This window comes from Mycteria americana, chromosome 3, assembly GCF_035582795.1.
Source record: "Mycteria americana isolate JAX WOST 10 ecotype Jacksonville Zoo and Gardens chromosome 3, USCA_MyAme_1.0, whole genome shotgun sequence".
NCBI lineage: Eukaryota > Metazoa > Chordata > Aves > Ciconiiformes > Ciconiidae > Mycteria > Mycteria americana.
In genome coordinates this window covers 91,796,898-91,809,596 of record NC_134367.1, presented here as the reverse complement: position 1 = coordinate 91,809,596, position 12,699 = coordinate 91,796,898, and positions in this window count along the sequence as shown.

Sequence of the window (12,699 nt, the reverse complement as noted above, 5' to 3'; positions counted from 1 at the left end):
CAGCCCACTTCATTCAGAGAACTTTCGAGCACAGATAAGTGCATTATTTAACTGAATTTGCCCCATTTTTTTTCATGTATCTATCCACCACTACAGATTCATTTGTCCTTTTCTAGGTTTGCATGCAAATAGTTTTCTGCAAAGGTTGTGAGTAGCCACCTGCTATTTAGACTGTAGCCTTTCAGCATAACATCTGCATAAGTGTACAAACCTGACTGAAGAGTTGAAATTAAATAACATCACAAGTGGCCAAAGATGTGTGCCAGCGTTACATAGAAGACACATACCGTAAGGATCAGATATGTCTTCTCGGGTCACGGTGCAGGAAGAAGGCATGGAGGCTGTCTTGATGTTGATATATAGAAGGGTGGAAGGAAGTGCCCCAGATTCCAGTTTCTAAATAGCATTGTTGAAAGTCACACTTTGTACTTGCCTCAGTCAGACAAACTCAAGGTAAGCCAAGTACGAGGTGTTTATCCTAGATGACTTCTAGATCTGCTGACAACATTGGCCTCTCCTGAGGGAAATGGTGGGTGTTGGCAGGACTGAAACGTCATCCCTTTTTTATCTGAAACGTTAGAAAATGCATCCTGTTCCTGTTGCCTTGGCAGCAGATGCTGGGTGTGTATCTGCATCCCAGCATATCTCATCTTTTTTGTGTCTAGCATGCAAACAGGTCAGGCAAAGGGAGGGCCGTGTCTGAGGGCAGCCCTGAAATAGTTATTGGCTAGGACGGGGTGTGTAAAGTGGAGAAAGATTAAAGCCTCCACAAGACACGTTCTGAAACTGAGATCTACTCTTCTGCAGAAGACTTTCCATAGCAAACTGCAAAAGCTTAAATGCTTTGGTCATTTAAAACTAAATTTAACAAAAAATTGTGTGCACACTGTTGGCATTAATTTTAAACTGTCACATCTATGAACAAGAGGACCGAGCTGGTATTTGCCCTATGTGGCTGTTGCACTCCTGGGGATGCTGTAGGTAGTTACAATCTATACTGTAATATTTGAAACGAAATTCTACCATGCCTACCTCTTTTGTTTGCATCAAACAGGAAAATAGGAAGAAAAATATTATAGTTTTTCTTATGCCACTTCTTTCTATAAGGAACAATATTTGTACAGACAGAAGTGGCATAAAATGATACAGAATTCCATTTACTTAGTTGAGGATACAGTGTCATGTAATATAAAGATTTCCAAAGGGCAAAGGTTAAAAGCATTAAAGTAGAGGAAGTAATTGTAAACCATTGATTGCATTTTAAAAAAAATTGATTTTATATACCAATTCACAGAAGGCATTAAGGTTCACGTAGTGGGATACACAGGGAATATAGGAACTTTATCTGTCTGCTAAGACTGTTGAACTGGGAAAATAAAACTGTCAAAGTCACTTACAATTAAGGTAGCAAAAGAATAACTTAATCAAATACAGAGCAACATACCAGCTTAGCTGCTCAAGACAATTTAGATATGCACTACTCGGGCTGCTTCCATTTGTGGACATGGCTAACGGGACACTAGAGACTCCCTGAAAATTCCATGATGAACCACAGATAATATAAAGATGACTCCACTAATAGGATTAAGCAGTACCTTAGGTTTTAGTTAGTACTCAGATAATAATCTCTGTTTCAGTTGAAATGGAAGTGGGCCTTATAATTAAGAAGGAAAAAACTGACAACGAAACCTCTCGGACCCCGATAGTATATGTTGTTTATGTTGCTAAAAACAACAGTGGGAAGAAGTACTGCAATAGTAGGCTATTACTTTCTTTTTTTAATAGAGTACAATGTATTTAAAATGCAATCAATATGTTTTGAAGAGAAGACAGTATAATTCCTGCTTTGAGAGGCTTTGGATCATAATTTAAAAGAACTGTTGAAATCAAAATGCATTCATCTTAAAAATATAATCTAGGCTATCTGGAAACAGCAAGTTGATATTACACTAGTAAATGAGATCCAGGCAAAGCCATGCAGCAGGATTTATGTCACATCTGATCACCAGCTTCTTTACCGGCGGTGTGCAGCCTGTTGCAGGAGACTTCTGGAGGGGTTGTGAGCCTGGGGTGCTCCACTGTCTCATGCCCAAGTGATGGGCTGGTGGCAGAGGCGAGCTTTTCTGAGGAGGAACTCTGCGTCCTCTCCAGGGCCATGCCTGGATGTCCCGCATCTTCAGCTGCACCCCTTGTCAATCGAGTCTTGAATCTAACTTCAGGATGAACCTTGTAGATAATCCTTGGGGTCACTCTTGTTCTTGACAAAACGGTGATACGTTGGTTTAGAATAACGTGGATGTTCTCCAAACAGTCTGATAAAGAATGAAATGGCTCTCACTTAAGCTCCCACAAAGAGGAAGGACAGAGCTGACCAGGAGGACAGGACAGAAATGAGAGGGATCGAGGGCATAGGTGTCCCAAACCGAGGTTTAAGTAATGCCTAGCTATGCTCTGGCTCCCCTGTGAGGTGGAAATCAGCCCCGGGAGCCGTGATTTTTGGCATCGTTCTCACTGAGAAACAACTAGATCAATTCAGTTCTGTACAAACAATTTACTCCTAAGCTGGGGACCCACTTGCCAAGATTTAGCCTGATGTGAATAAAAAAGGCCACATTATAAAACACTCAAAAAGGCAGGTCTTAATGGGAGTGCTGAAAGACCCTATGACTGTTCACTGCAACTCCTCAGCTGGGTGCCACTCTCTTAAACAGCGAGAGAAAACAGGCCTTTGGAAAAAAAAAGCATCTTTATAAAAAAAAGTTAATTATAAAGACACATGATGTAACGTAAGTGCCTTTGGAACACAGAAAGTCATATTTATTTTGCTTTTCAGGGACTCAGAGAAAGGCACCTGAGAGATGGAATTGAACAGAGCTCTCGGGGGGTTAAAATAAACAGCACAACTATTATACTGAGACCTAGATTATACACTTGCACTGCTCATGACTTTCAAGGAAAGTAAGCTCAATTGTGTGTTGTTGTGGAAATGTTCAGCTTCTGATAGAGGAGAGTAGTAAGATATCAGTCAGCTGCAGCTTTCGAAGTAACACAGTTACAATTGAAATAAAGGTTGCTTTGTTTTACTTTGGTAAATGAAATCAAGATTTATGCATTCCCTCCGTGATCAGTGATGGCCACATTTTTAACATAAATGCAAATGTAAATGTTCTTTTGTTTTCCCTTGAACACAATTTCTATTGGAACACAAAATTTATGCAGGAACACTTGCTGTAAAATAGTATTTGAAAAATAAAGTATTTCAGTTCTATTTGGAAAACACTTGCTTCCCAAAGTGTGAACTTCCACTGGATTACCACTGGTATTAATTGAATTTACATATGTGTGTATATATATATTCTTCTACAATTATTAATTACTTTGGAAATCTTATGTATAGTTTGTAGCTATCTTATATGGAGCTTTAGCACCAAATGTTAAAAATGCACAAAGGTTTCAGCTATAAGCCCTTTTTTCTTAGACTAATAAATTATTAAGACTGATTAATCTATGCAGATCATACTGTCTCTTGTTGGCTTCCACCCAAATGTATATTTTTGAGAGCATGAGCAGAAATCTTTTTATCTGTTTTTAATCTGGCTAAGGAGAAAATCAAATATATCATTGTCCATCTCTCAGCAAAGAAACAAACTCCACAAACCACCATATTATTTTTATACATAATCCCTAGTCAACTACTTTGCAACAGGAAACTTGACATTAATATCATATAGCCACTTTGCTGTGTGTTGTCTGGAAAAAGGAGATAAAAGTGGCTAAAAAAGAAACTGATTGGGTCACTGTCCTTTTTGGGATGGCTTGCAAGTTCTACTGGAAGGGTACTGTAAGTTAATTGCAGACCCCAAAGTCAAATCTGATCATGGACAATGTAATTTTGGGTGACTTTAACATGCAAGTTAATAAAATGGAGAAAAAAATGCTACTAACAGTGGCTTGGATGTTCAAAGGTGTAAGAACAAACAGCTTTTCACTAACTAATCACTGAAACAACAAGAGGCAATATTTCATCAGACTTGATTTAGGTAAGCAGTGAGTGATGTAGAAGAAATAACATAGAAAATAACCTTGGACCAAGTGAACATGAACTAATCCCATTTGAGTTAAGTGGCTAGACAAACACAAATAAGACAACTAAGACTAATAAATTGAAAAGCTTAACTTTGATAAAATAAGGCAGATCATTTTCATGAGACTGGACTGAAGAATACAGGGCCTGAATGCAGAGGAGGCTCACAAAGCTGTCTGTATCATTAAGAGTTTGTATCAGAAGTGACATGGAAAGATTTTCAAAAAGAAGCACTGGATGTAAACAGATAAATAACTACCATAACGGTATGGAGTCTAGGCAGGCAGATAGAGAGCCTCTAAGAAATAGAAAAATTTTGTGATGGGTGAAGAGAGCTGTGTGTTATAAGTGAAAAATTGTAGTGCTGAGGTGAGAATTGCTAAGTCAAGCTGACTCATAACTCAGAAAGAACACTAAAAAAAGGCATGAAGTTCTTCAGCTGCATATTTTTTAAGAAAATAGTGAAAGAGAAGCTGAAGTGGATACAGATTCAGAATAGTCAGATTCAGAATTATTGAGTCAAAACTCAAATAAATACTGTAGCTCCCTTTCGGTAGAAGAAATGAGGCTGCATACAGAGGTAGAGACAAGACTGATAGCAGGAATACATCTGGCAGTGGATACTGGAAGCAGAAGTAAAACTGCAAGAGACTCCTGCAGCTGACAAGGGGTAAACACTTTCCCAGGATTTTGGCAGAACGTGTGCATGAACTTGCTAGTTCAACTGCATATTTCTTCAGGAAAACTATCAAAATGAGTTAGTATCATAAAGCTGGATATTAGCAAAGATAATACTTGTATTTAAGAACGGGGAAAAAAAGGAAAGGTGTTAGCAAACCTGTTTCTGTGTGCATGGATGAAACCTTTTGTGGAAATGTTTACTCTTGCTGATGCCTTTTGGCTCTGCTAGGTAGAGTCAGAGGTAATTCACCTTTGCTGTCTCCTGAGAGCAAGATGCATGAAGGGACACAAATGTCCTTTCTCTTCCCAACAAATAAGCACCCTACAAGATAAAATTTTAATAGTGCTTTAAAAAATGTTGAGGACCTTAGTGGCAATCAATAATAGTTTACAAAAATGTACTGTACAGGTGACTGAAGTGAAAGACAGGATATCTATAGGGGAAGGAAAGGTTCAACTAACTTTCTGAAAGCTGGAAGAAAATTCTCAGAAGACTCAGTAAATGCAGAAAGTTATTGGTCTGGAAAACAAGCCAAGAATAAAAAGAAATATGCTTTCAGTTTCCCAAAGGAGACCAGAGAGGGTTAATCCCTCTGAGTTTATTTGACCCCTTCATTAGTATATATTCCTCATGTAGGAATTGAATTTTACATGAATGATGAGATCATCCACAGTAAAGCTAATAGTGGTAATAAAAGGTTCCCAAGAGGCCTAAAACTTCAAGTTTTGGAGGGTGAGGAAATCTCTAAGAGTTAGGAGAAAGGAAGAAAACTTCCTCTTTGCAGGAATGGATCATTTCAAGGAGCCTCTTGCACTGTTTTCTAAAGCAAACAGCCCTGGCTCACCTCGAGGAGGAGACATTGGGGCGGGCGGGTTGTGGGGTGACCTGGAGTGTCCCCGAGCAGACACTGGTGTGCTCCTGGCTGCTGTGCCTGCTCTACACACCATCCACGGGGCCCTGTTTGTTACCTGATAGACCAGAACAGGAGGCAAGGAAAACTTAAGTCACTCTACCCAAGCAATAAAGCATGGCAAATTTAGATTATGGACTCCTCTTGTGATTTCTGGAGTCATTCTTTTATTTCTTAGTGTCTTAACGCCATGTCTGCAAGAAAAGGGGCAATAATTCCTGCTTTATCTCCCATAGTTAGATTGTAAACTTTCAGAGGCAAGGACTTCTATTTTTTGTGTAAAGAGCACCTGGAAAAGAGCACTGTTGTGATCTCAGCTGGGGCTTCTTCGTGTTACTGTAATACAAATAAATCCTAAATGCCTTTAGACATCCAGGAAAAGAAGGCCTCTTTCTATGAGACACCTCCTGCTGTTTATGCTAAGACGACAATGAAATTCAAAGAAGTGTGTGCGTGTGCTCTTGAGGCAAATTCACCAAAGCCTAGAGGTCATTTATGCTGAGCATCAATTGCTACAGCACTTTCTTTTCCTCAGAGGAACTCAGGAGGATGGGGAAAAATTACAGATACCCCAAAGTAAGGTGCTTAGATAAGACCAAAGGCTGACATTTCTCTCTGACATTTCTCTTGGCTGTGGAGAAAAGATGTAATTTCCTAAATGATACCCCAACTATGGAGAGGCTTTAGGTCATACTACCAGCTGCCTTTATACTGTCTTTAGTGTAAAGTGTCCTTTTCTCACTTATTTTCCTTTTCCTGTTCAATTTTTTAACTGCTTTCATCCAAACCATCACATGAACAGCTCTTCCCTTTCCTTTTCATGTTAAGAGTGAGAGGCAGCAGGACAAACCTGGTGAAGAACATCAAGCTGAGAACCTCAGAAGAAGAGGCTTTTCCTGAATATTTCCCTGCTTTCAGGGTTGTTGCAGTTCTGAGGGCCACGTCCTGTCACCTTCACTCTGCCCCAATAGCATCATTTTCTCCAGGTCACAGCCAGTGGGAATGCGGTCCAGCAGAGAGCAGTAGGGATTTAGGAACTTGCCTGTATTGGCTGAAAAGGGTTCTCCTATTATGCTAAGAAGGGAAGGCTGAGGTTGAAGAGAGGCTTGACCTGTAACTTGACAATATTCAAGGGGACACGAACATTGCAAAATTTACAACCCGTATGGCATCCTTCACGGTATACATGCAGAATACATGGAGAATAGTTCTCTTTTAGAAAAAAAAAAAAATCCATTGGTAACGAAGATATCTATACTAACTCCTGCCAGACAGTTTTTCTGTGACACATTACTAGTAATAGTAGCCAATGGTTAAGTTATCTTGCACTTTGAAAACGTGATTTCTTTGACTTATTGGAGTATTCCCAAAGAATAGCACATCCTTACATGTTTAACACCTAACTTGATGAGGCAACTCTGTTTCATTCTTATATGCTATGGAGATAATTCAAAATGATACGTATATTTGTTATTCTTTTTGTAATTATTTAACCGAAGTTGAATGTGCTCATTTTTGTTCTCTATTTGAAGTTTTGAGATCTTGGTCATAAAAGACCCAGTTTGACAGTGAAGCTGGCACAAAGATGTCTTTTGTGAGATTTTGCAGCTTTTCTTATAAAGAAAAACCTGTAGCATGGCAGTAAATGAACTTGTAGAAAATGAAGAAGAAATTTGGTGAAAATTGTATGAAAACCTACTTGGCAGAGTTAAAACGCAGTAGCAGTCTGGTCCCCTTTAGGGAAAAGATCAGGGAAAAGAGAAACATTAAACAGCTTAGTTCAATATAAGCTTTGATGAAAGTAAATTTCTGGGCCAACCTGACATAACCAAGCCCCCTTTCCCTGTAAAACTAGGGATGATTTTAAATAAATATTTTCCCCCAGGAAAAAAATAATCCTTAAGATTTCTCACAAACTCTTTTATGTTGAATGTGTTTCTGATTTTACCCACTTTCCCCACAGGCATCCCCTCCCTCTCAGCATTTCTATTGAGAAGATTAAAATGTGGAGGGATAAGGGGGTAGGAAAAAAATCGATTCACTAAATACTTACAAAATCCCATGAATTTTAAAAGGAAAAAGCCATAAATAACGGAAATTCCACTGCATGTTTCTTGCAAAATCCCCTTTCACACCTTCCTGTCAGATGAGGAGACCCACAGCCAACTGTGGTCTGACGCTTCACAGATGCCCAGGCTGCAGCAAGCTACATAAACTGTGGGCAAAACTCAGAACTCAATTAAAACTGGAAGAAACCCCCCATCCTTTCAATGGGGACCTGCTTCAAGCAGGCTCACCCTCCCGCTAGGCTGGAGTCAAGCCCTAACTGGGCGCTCTCCTTTGGCCCAAAGTGCTGTAAAAGCACCTCGCCTTTTGCCTGGTGGGTCTTCTCCTCCTGGTTGATGGGAACATCTTCATGGACAGATATCCTAATGAAACCCTGCAATCCACCGAAGCACTGGGTGCCCCAGCTTTTGCACGGGACCTGTGTCAGGGTGTGAGGTGGGTCAGGAGGAGAAGGGTGGTGTGTTATGCTCCCGTCACTCAGCTGCAGATGGAGACCCAGTTGAGGCAAATTAGACGATGTGTTCATTTTCTGCATGTTTTCCTAATGCTTTCTCGGTTCTGTAAGTGTTACAAATGGCGTGTCCTAGAGTTTAATTTCACTCAGATATGTTGCTCATCAGAAGATGACTTTTAGCAAGAAGCTGGCTTCAGTTTTGAGCATGGTTATGTAGGAGGCACCTCAGGAAGCCCACCCGGCACCATTACAAACCCACAGACCCGTTAATACTCATGTGCTTTCAAACGCCACAGAGATTTCAGTATCAGCCCATTAAAAGCCGCCCTTTCTTCTACAAGTGCTTGCTGAAGAGCAAAGGTTAATTGCAGCTGTTGTAGTTGATTTTCAGTGTGTGTGTCTGAGTAGCCTGAAGAGTTGGTAGTTGGTGGATGACGGTCATCTTCTTGGGAAAAATGGTAGGGATGTGTGAAAATATAGCTGAATTACAGCCTTTTTCCTCCTCATCACTGTTATCTGTTACTGCCAGGGTCCCTACTGGATCCTCTGGACTACGTCTGAGTTTGGAGACAGCTATTTCAGATGCCTTGGGATATCAGCTATCTTTATAGGTATTCACAGACACATACTGACTTGCTGGTAGCTGGCTACTGCTGAAGGTATACGGGGAGCGACAGCAGGCTGTTATTTTTAAAGTTTCTAAGTTTCTTCTGGCTAAGATTAATTCATGCTTTTTATCTTCCCTTCCTTCTGGCTCTGTTCAAAGTTTGCCACATTTCTTGAACACTCAGATTGTTCTTGGGTTTTTTAATTTATTATTATTACAAATTTAGTTTCCAGGACTCTGGCACTTAAGGTAAAGCTAGAGTCAGCAGCTAATCCTTTGATTAATAATACCACCATTAAATTAACCTTTGTTTTTCCAACCCAATAAATTGTCCTTAAGCTCACATCCGAACATCTCTAAGATGGGAAAAGGTCCTGTAATTTAATACAGACATCAAAACCACCAAAAGAGTGTCTAGGAGCTAAACAAGGAGCTAAGATGAGTCTGCTCATCTACTGGAGGAATTTAATAACTCAGAAATGTACATAGCTGGCATTAGTTCTAGTTGTAATTAAATCACGTTCCAAAATTCAGCAAATAATTCAGCTTCAAGCCTCAGTTAGTGGCTGTCATCTCTGAAGTGGGCAGGGAAGTGGTCACCGAGCACTCAGATGTACAGGCTCCAACATTTCTCATGAGGGAGATGGAAGAGGTCGCCCTTGGCTGCCTGCCCCACTCCTCTGCCAGAGTTACTGACCCCACGCAGTGGTCCACGGACCTGCCCCTCTGCTCTAGCAGTTTGCCGTTCACTGCATCAAGTCAGACTGTCATTTAAATTTACATTGAGCTTCACGAAGTACATGGAAGTCCGTGGATAGTCGTTTTGATTCTTATTTTTTGAAATGGGGGAGTAAAAATTTTATGCAAGAAGTCAGAACAGGGTCCTGATTTTACTGACTTGGATAAGTATTGATTTGTTGGACTCCTCAGTGGTACAGCTGTTGTGTTTGAGGTCATTCAGCTGCCCAAGTGAAGGACCAGTGTGCCAAAGAATAAGCACATGAAGCATTACAAGGATATGTTTCACGTATTGTTCAGCTACTTAATAAAATGACAAAAAGGTTTCTCCACGCTCAGAAGACAAAAAAGCCTTATAAGAATTGATACCTCTGAGGACTAAAAGGAAGGTATGAACTTCACCAGTGCATTAGTGGAAGTGGCAGAGGTGATTCCTCTAAATGTCTTCAAACAAGGGTCGCTTTACTAAATAAAGAGTAACATTGTAAATGTAGGACTTTTATTAAAGGCAACATCACTAGAGCAAAACCTGCAAAATTTGGGAGTATATTTATGACATGAGATTCACTTTTGTCCACTTTTGTCCAGTTCTTTGCCATTGTAGCTTTCTTACAGGTAATGGTTGCACCCTACAAAAGATGACTCTAGCTTTCCCTGGTCTGAGGAAATGTTATAAATGAGGGGGCTTGAGTCCTCCCAGCGTGGTAGGGGCTGTGTGACAGGGGTGAAATAGTGGTCTATCAAAAGATACTGAAACTGGTATCTGAGAACAAGAATGAAATGTATGGATGGCAAGCTGATGTGGCAAAGCAATGTGGTGCATACATATGAAAAAATATGTATATTGGAAATGTACTGGAAATATTTGCATAGGATGTTAAGCCTGAAAAATAGTTGAGGATTCTGACAGTAGAGCAAGGTATTTGTTATAAATCAATATGGAAAGAGTAGTGCATTTATTTGGAGGTTTGTTAGGAGGTTAGCCTATTAAACGACATGCGAGAAGGCAAACAATTTGCAGTCTCTCTTGAAATCACTTTTGATACGAATAAGAGAGTATGTAAAATTCCAAAATTCTCCTTAATCCAACATCAGTTCCTCTTCCTGTGGATGATACATTGCTGTCTTTGGTCCAGCTGCATACTGGTTTCTGAACAGCAACTCTTGATGGAGGTGTTCCCAATACCTGTGTGGTTTGTAGTACAGGCAGTGGCCATAAACAGCATTTGCACAGTCTCATCGTGAATCTTCTTGACTGCCACTGGCTAAAAGAAATTCATTCTTTCTCTCTGAGTTTGCTTCCCAGAAGAAATGTCCTCATAACATATGAGGGGATGCTGTAGAGAGCATAGGAGAAGAGAGACAGAGAAATGCATTCAGAAAAAAACGTGCATTTGCACGGTCAGAAAGAACAGAGTGTCCCAGCTCGAGCCTCGGCTTTTACCCTGTGCTGATCTCCATTTGCAGAACTGTGCAAGCATATAGGAGATTTGCCTAGGCACATTTTAGCCTAATAGCTGTTATTTGGGAAATGGAAGAAAAATATTTGGCTGCCAGCAGTAATTAGAAAATTATAATCAGTAATCAAATAACTACCACCCTCCTCCCCCCAAAGTTAAGCAAGCATTAATAATTAGCTGTAATACAAGGATGTAATTCATTACAATGACAAATTATTTGTTAATGTCCATAACACTTTGCCATAGCAATTAGTCATTCTTGTAGTTTGACTTATCTGGAATTCTTACAAGACAACCATGAAATTGTAAAACATAATTATTGACAACGTTGATAGCTGGCTTAAGCTTCTACATTTTTGAGGGTGGGTTTCAGAAAGATGATAATTTATTATGTACTACGTTAATAGGTTACCACCCAAGTGAAAGAAATACATGCCCAGAACAAAAATATAAATATAGATTTTTTTTTTCCCCCTTTCAGGAAGAATTATGAATTGTGGTCCTTCAGGAAACAACAAAGTTTTGTTCTTTGAAAGAAAAACAAACAGACTATTTTGTCTGTACGGGATTCAGACATCAACTCACCAGTGACCGACCCACCCCCTCACATGTTGAACTGATTAATTCTTTACCAGGAGGGATCATGAGAAACCTGGATTTAAATGGCCTTTTAAAGCTTTATTCATCTACAAAGCCTGCTGCAGTTGGTTTGGTCAGTCAGAAACCTGATATCTATTCTCTAGTAAACACTAGAGAAGAAGAAAAGTTGTATGCTTTATTACAATAGGTTGTTCTCTCTAATTTGCTCCTCCTGTTCTTGTTTCCCATCTTGTGTGTAGTTGTTATTCTCAGGTATAAGGTAGGTGGCAAGGAAGAGCAGGCTTCATGGTATAGAGCGGATGGGCAAACGGGAACGCCTGGGGTCTGAAAACCAGCCGAACCGCGTGTGGGTCTGCTCCTTCAGGTGGCTCAGACCCTGTGCTGATCTCTCTGTAGGGACTGGGGAAACAAAATAAAAACATTGTATGAGTGCTTCACATAAAACTGATTAATATATTAAGAACTTGTTCCTTGCGCCAACTAATTAGGACTTTCATGTGTGTCATCTTTATTTGTAGGTATTTGTCACATAATTCTCACACTGTGGCTAGTTTCTTCTGGGGAAGATTTCACAAGAACCTAAGCAAACCATGAGATCAAGTCCAGTTTTTAAATTTGACTTGTAATAATACACAGAATGTGAAATGCCTAAGGATAACATTGTTAAAAGCAATTTTGCATTGCAAAAAGCATCTTACTGGAAAATGGGAACTTAATACCCATTGACTTTTAGTGGTACTGAGCGATCTTAAGTTTTTAATGTTCATTGCGAAGACTCTGTTCACATGGCACTGACGCCTGTGATGGCCTGTTGAGGGGTCTCTCTGGCGGGGGTGACTGGTAGCCGTGTAGCTGTTGCACTACGGTGGGACAGTTGCCTTGCTCTCTGCTCCGTGCTGCCGCAGAGACGGGGTCTGATGCCTCCCAGGGGCCTTTCCGTGACATCCCACTCAGCGGGGTTGAACTGAAGCACATTTTAAGGATATTTAAACTATCTTGAAATTATCTGTGCTAGCTTGTACAGTAGCCCCCTGCACTCCTGCCTCACACCCATACTCACTGGCCCCCACGCAGACAGACTTCATAGAGAGAAGATG